Source organism: Bufo bufo, chromosome 6 (genome assembly GCF_905171765.1).
Source record: "Bufo bufo chromosome 6, aBufBuf1.1, whole genome shotgun sequence".
Lineage (NCBI taxonomy): Eukaryota > Metazoa > Chordata > Amphibia > Anura > Bufonidae > Bufo > Bufo bufo.
The window spans coordinates 311,744,080-311,750,614 of record NC_053394.1 but is presented as its reverse complement, the minus strand read 5'-3'; the positions used below and the strand labels follow the sequence as shown (position 1 = coordinate 311,750,614).

The 6,535-nt window shown below is 38.7% G+C and overlaps 1 long non-coding RNA gene across 1 annotated transcript; it reads left to right on the top strand.

Annotated features, from left to right (window-relative positions):
• Positions 1-377: 377 nt before the first annotated feature.
• Positions 378-1,804, top strand: LOC121004357. Its single transcript, XR_005779697.1, has 5 exons — positions 378-996; positions 1,079-1,206; positions 1,290-1,417; positions 1,501-1,628; positions 1,712-1,804. It is a non-coding gene; the product is annotated as an uncharacterized LOC121004357 (long non-coding RNA).
• The last annotated feature ends 4,731 nt before the right edge of the window (positions 1,805-6,535 follow it).

Genomic DNA, 6,535 nt, shown 5'->3' with positions numbered 1-6,535 from the left:
TGCTACTTTAGATGTAATAACATCCCAGTTATCAAGCAGATTTGGTAGCATGAACACTGTAGTTGAAAGATTTCGGATCATTCAGCCACGTGTGCTGGCGACTGAATCAGAGGATAACTTGTTTCAAGCTGCACTGCAATTTCAGCATTATTACCAAGATGATATATCTTCCGATTTCGCAGGGCAATTGGTTAGTTTTCGGAGCGCACTGCAAAATGAGATCTCTGAGCTCCACACAGTTAAAGATTTGGCACACCTGCTTATAATTGACAATGCTGCTTTGTCATCTACCCTACCGGATGTATGTACAGCTTTAATACTTTTCCTCACATTACCAGTGACGGTGGCATCTGCAGAAAGATCATTTTCCAAATTATCTCTGATTAAAAATTACTTGAGAAACAGCATGTCACAACAACGGCTTTCTGGCCTTGCCCTTCTAAGCATTGAGAATGAAAGAGCAAGAAAACTGGACATTCCAGCTATTGTTGACAAATTTGCTGAGTCTAAAGCGAGACGGCGCAACTTCTAGTAATATGTATTTTGCGTAAGTGAGCAGTTTGTTGGGTACAGGGAGTTATATTATCAAAGTTCATACTAACCCAGTTCAATTTATTCAACTTTGGTTGTACTAAACAGTTAACTAGTTTGGTTCTATTTTAGCTGCCTTCTTTTTGGTAACAATGATGCAGATTAATAAACAATTCTGATGTTGTTAGACTCTAAAACACAACGACCGCCTTTGAACTATTTGAATACAGCACTGGTTTCTGCACAACAAAAGCTTAATATCAAAAAGAAGGCAGATGTTACCAACATCAAAAATACTTAACATAATTACTAAATGCTACCATCTCCTTTCCTACAGTGAGAACAAATTGGTTCCTTTCTACTTGATGCCTCCTCGTTGGACCTGGCTGGTTAATTTTGATGTTTCATTTGGATTTCTGTTCTGGTTGAGAAGCACAACTCGTGCTTATTCACAATCAAATTTTGGTAAGTAAAAAATTTATATAATTTTATATTTAACATATCTAATTATGCAACTTAATAAATGCTACCATCTCCTTTCCTACAGTGAGAACAAATTGGTTCCTTTCTACTTGATGCCTCCTCGTTGGACCTGGCTGGTTAATTTTGATGTTTCATTTGGATTTCTGTTCTGGTTAAGAAGCATGACTCGTTCCTTTTCACATTCAAATTTTGGTAAGTAAAAAAATGTATATAATTTTATATTTAACATATCTAATTATGTCACTTAATAAATGCTACCATCTCCTTTCTTACAGTGAGAACAAATTGGTTCCTTTCTACTTGATGCCTCCTCGTTGGACCTGGCTGGTTAATTTTGATGTTTCATTTGGATTTCTGTTCTGGTTAAGAAGCATGACTCGTTCCTTTTCACATTCAAATTTTGGTAAGTAAAAAAATGTATATAATTTTATATTTAACATATCTAATTATGTCACTTAATAAATGCTACCATCTCCTTTCTTACAGTGAGAACAAATTGGTTCCTTTCTACTTGATGCCTCCTCGTTGGACCTGGCTGGTTAATTTTGATGTTTCATTTGGATTTCTGTTCTGGTTAAGAAGCATGACTCGTTCCTTTTCACATTCAAATTTTGGTAAGTAAAAAAATGTATATAATTTTATATTTAACATATCTAATTATGTCACTTAATAAATGCTACCATCTCCTTTCTTACAGTGAGAACAAATTGGTTCCTTTCTACTTGATGCCTCCTCGTTGGACCTGGCTGGTTAATTTTGATGTTTTATTTGGATTTCTGTTCTTGTTAAGAAGCACGACTCTTACTTATTCACAATCAAATTTCAGTAAGTAAAAAAATTTATTATATTTGAAATTCTTATCTAATTAGGCACCAAACTGACAGCCAATATTCTGTGATTATTATATTTTTTAATTGTAGGTGATTTACCAAGATATGGGTCAAGAAGCTTTATGCCTTATGTGGAGAATCTTTGTTCTGGAACGCTTTTAACATTTTTTTCTATATTTTATATGGTAACATTAAAAAAAAAAAATTAAAACCCCTATCTCCTTCTATTTAATATTCAACTACAACACTTTCAAACCGGGAGGGGGTGGAGTCTTGGCGGGGGTGGAGTCTTGGCGGGGGTGGAGTCTTGGCGGGGGTGGAGTCTTGGCGGGGGTGGAGTCTTGGCGGGGGGGCCCCAATTTAAAGTTTGCCCTGGGGCCCATAGAACTCTAGTTACGCCACTGGTGTCCCCTATATGTATAGTGCCTCTTATATGTGCCCCCTTTATGTATAGTGCCTCTTATATGTGCCCCCTTTATGTATAGTGCCTTTTCTATGTCCCCCCTTTATGTATAGTGCCTTTTCTATGTCCCCCCTTTATGTATAGTGCCTTTTCTATGTCCCCCCTTTATGTATAGTGCCTCTTATATGTGCCCTTTTATGTATAGTGCCTATTATATGTGTCCCCTATATGTATAGTGCCTCTTATATGTGCCCCCTTTATGTATAGTGCCTCTTATATGTGCCCCCTTTATGTATAGTGCCTTTTCTATGTCCCCCCTTTATGTATAGTGCCTTTTCTATGTCCCCCCTTTATGTATAGTGCCTCTTATATGTGCCCTTTTATGTATAGTGCCTATTATATGTGTTCCCTATATGTATAATGCCTCTTATATGTGCCCCCTTTATGTATAGTGCCTCTTATATGTGCCCCCTTTATGTATAGTGCCTTTTCTATGTCCCCCTTTTATGTATAGTGTCTCTTATATGTGCCCCCTTTATGTATTGTGCTTCTTCTATGTTCCCCCTTTATGTATTGTGCTTCTTCTATGTTCCCCCTTTATGTATAGTGTCTCTTATATGTGCCCCCTTTATGTATAGCGCTTCTTATATGTGCCCCCTTTATGTATTGTGCTTTTTCTATGTTCCCCCTTTATGTATAGTGTCTCTTATATGTGCCCCCTTTATGTATAGTGCCTTTTCTATGTTCCCTCTTTATGTATAGTACCTCTTCTATGTTCCCTCTTTATGTATAGTGTCTCGTATATGTGCCCCCTTTATGTATAGTACCCCTTATATGTGCCTCTCTATGTACAGTGCCTCTTCTATGTGCCCCCTGAATACAGTGTACACACACTGTATTATAATACTCGGTAGAAGCTAGAAAGCAGCGGGTAACAGAAGGTGTGACGTCACTGGTTACCTGTTGCTGATGGTTACATGGTAAAATAGATGCAGTGGGTATGAATAGTATGTACAGCACTGAGTTGATATGTGCAGGTAAAAATGACACCTTGTATTTCAAATATCAGTACACTGCTTTATATACCATATATCTGTACATAATTCATCCATTATACCTCACATATTAGTACACTGATGTATATATTATACAGACCGGATTCCAAAAAAGTTGGGACACTAAACAAATTGTGAATAAAAACTGAATGCAATGATGTGGAGATTTCAAATGTCAATATTTTATTTGTAATAGAACGTAGATGACAGATCAAACGTTTAATCCGAGTAAATGTATCATTTTAAAGGAAAAATACGTTGATTCCAATTTTCACGGTGTCAACAAATCCCAAAAAAGTTGGGACAAGAAGCAATAAGAGGCTGGAAAAAGTAAATTTGAGCATAACGAAGAGCTGGAAGACTAATTAACACTAATTAGGTCAATTGGCAACATGATTGGGTGTAAAAAGAGCTTCTCAGAGTGGCAGTGTCTCTCAGAAGCCAAGATGGGTAGAGGATCACCAATTCCCACAATGTTGCGCAGAAAGATAGTGGAGCAATATCAGAAAGGTGTTACCCAGCGAAAAATTGCAAAGACTTTGCATCTATCATCATCAACTGTGCATAACATCATCCGAAGATTCAGAGAATCTGGAACAATCTCTGTGCGTAAGGGTCAAGGCCGTAAAACCATACTGGATGCCCGTGATCTCCGGGCCCTTAAACGACACTGCACCACAAACAGGAATGCTACTGTAAAGGAAATCACAGAATGGGCTCAGGAATACTTCCAGAAACCATTGTCAGTGAACACAATCCACCGTGCCATCCGCTGTTGCCAGCTGAAACTCTACAGTGCAAAGAAGAAGCCATTTCTAAGCAAGATCCACAAGCTCAGGCGTTTTCACTGGGCCAGGGATCATTTAAAATGGAGTGTGGCAAAATGGAAGACTGTTCTGTGGTCAGACGAGTCACGATTTGAAGTTCTTTTTGGAAATCTGGGACGCCATGTCATCCGGACCAGAGAGGACAAGGACAACCCAAGTTGTTATCAACGCTCAGTTCAGAAGCCTGCATCTCTGATGGTATGGGGTTGCATGAGTGCGTGTGGCATGGGCAGCTTGCATGTCTGGAAAGGCACCATCAATGCAGAAAAATATATTCAGGTTCTAGAACAACATATGCTCCCATCCAGACGTCATCTCTTTCAGGGAAGACCCTGCTTTTTTCAACAAGATAATGCCAGACCACATTCTGCATCAATCACAACATCATGGCTGCGTAGGAGAAGGATCCGGGTACTGAAATGGCCAGTCTGCAGTCCAGATCTTTCACCTATAGAGAACATTTGGCGCATCATAAAGAGGAAGGTGCAACAAAGAAGGCCCAAGACGATTGAACAGTTAGAGGCCAGTATTAGACAAGAATGGGAGAGCATTCCTATTTCTAAACTTGAGAAACTGGTCTCCTCGGTCCCCAGACGTCTGTTTAGTGTTGTAAGAAGAAGGGGAGATGCCACACAGTGGTGAAAATGGCCTTGTCCCAACTTTTTGGGGATTTGTTGACACCATGAAATTCTGATTCAACATATTTTTCCCTTAAAATGGTACATTTTCTCAGTTTAAACTTTTGTTCCGTGAATTATGTTCTATTCTGAATAAAATATTAGAAGTTGGCACCTCCACATCATTGCATTCAGTTTTTATTCACGATTTGTATAGTGTCCCAACTTTTTTGGAATCTGGTTTGTATATCTGTACCCACTGCATCTATTATACCTCATACCTCACATATCAGTACACCAGCTGTGTATACTGTATATCTGTACCCATTGCATCTATTATACTTTTATAATACATGCAGTATATACAGATATAGAGTATACACAGCTGTATACCGATATGTGAGGTACGGGGTATAATAGATGCAGTGGGTACAGATATATAGTCTATACAGCAGTGTACTGATATGTGAGGTATGAGGTACAAATTACACCTCGTATCTCAGATGAGTACATTGCTTTGTATACTATATACCTGTACACACTGCATGTATTATACCTCGTAGCACACATATCAGTACAGTGCTATATACACTATATACAGTACAGACCAAAAGTTTGAACACACCTTCTTATTCAAGAGTTTTCTTTATTTTCATGACTATGAAGGCATCAAAACTATGAATTAACACATGTGGAATTATATACATAACAAACAAGTGTGAAACAACTGAAAATATGTCATATTCTAGGTTCTTCAAAGTAGCCACCTTTTGCTTTGATTACTGCTTTGCACACTCTTGGCATTCTCTTGAGGAGCTTCAAGAGGTAGTCCCCTGAAATGGTCTTCCAGCAGTCTTGAAGGAGTTCCCAGAGATGCTTAGCACTTGTTGGCCCTTTTGCCTTCACTCTGCGGTCCAGCTCACCCCAAACCATCTCGATTGGGTTCAGGTCCGGTGACTGTGGAGGCCAGGTCATCTGGCGCAGCACCCCATCACTCACCTTCATGGTCAAATAGCCCTTACTTTTCAAGTTTTCCCAATTTTTCGGCTGACTGACTGACCTTCATTTCTTAAAGTAATGATGGCCACTCGTTTTTCTTTACTTAGCTGCTTTTTTCTTGCCATAATACAAATTCTAACAGTCTATTCAGTAGGACTATCAGCTGTGTATCCACCTGACTTCCTCAACGCAACTGATGGTCCCAACCCCATTTATAAGGCAAGAAATCCCACTTATTAAACCTGACAGGGCACACCTGTGAAGTGAAAACCATTTCAGGGGACTACCTCTTGAAGCTTATCAAGAGAATGCCAAGAGTATGCAAAGCAGTAATCAAAGCAAAAGGTGGCTACTTTGAAGAACCTAGAATATGACATATTTTCAGTTGTTTCACACTTGTTTGTTATGTATATAATTCCACATGTGTTAATTCATAGTTTTGATGCCTTCAGTGTGAATCTACAATTTTCATAGTCATGAAAATAAAGAAAACTCTTTGAATTAGAAGGTGTGTTCAAACTTTTGGTCTGTACTGTACCTGTACCCACTTCATCTTTTTACCTTGTACCTCACATATCACTACACTGCTGTATATACTATATATCTGTCCAGACTGCATCTATTATACCGCGTACCTGACATATCAGTACACTGCTGTATATACTATATATCTGTACAGACTGCATCTATTATACCTCGTACCTGACGTATCAGTACTCTGTGTGTATACTATGTGTCAGGTGTGAGGTATAAAAGTTGCAGTGGGTACAGATATGTGCAGACAGTCATA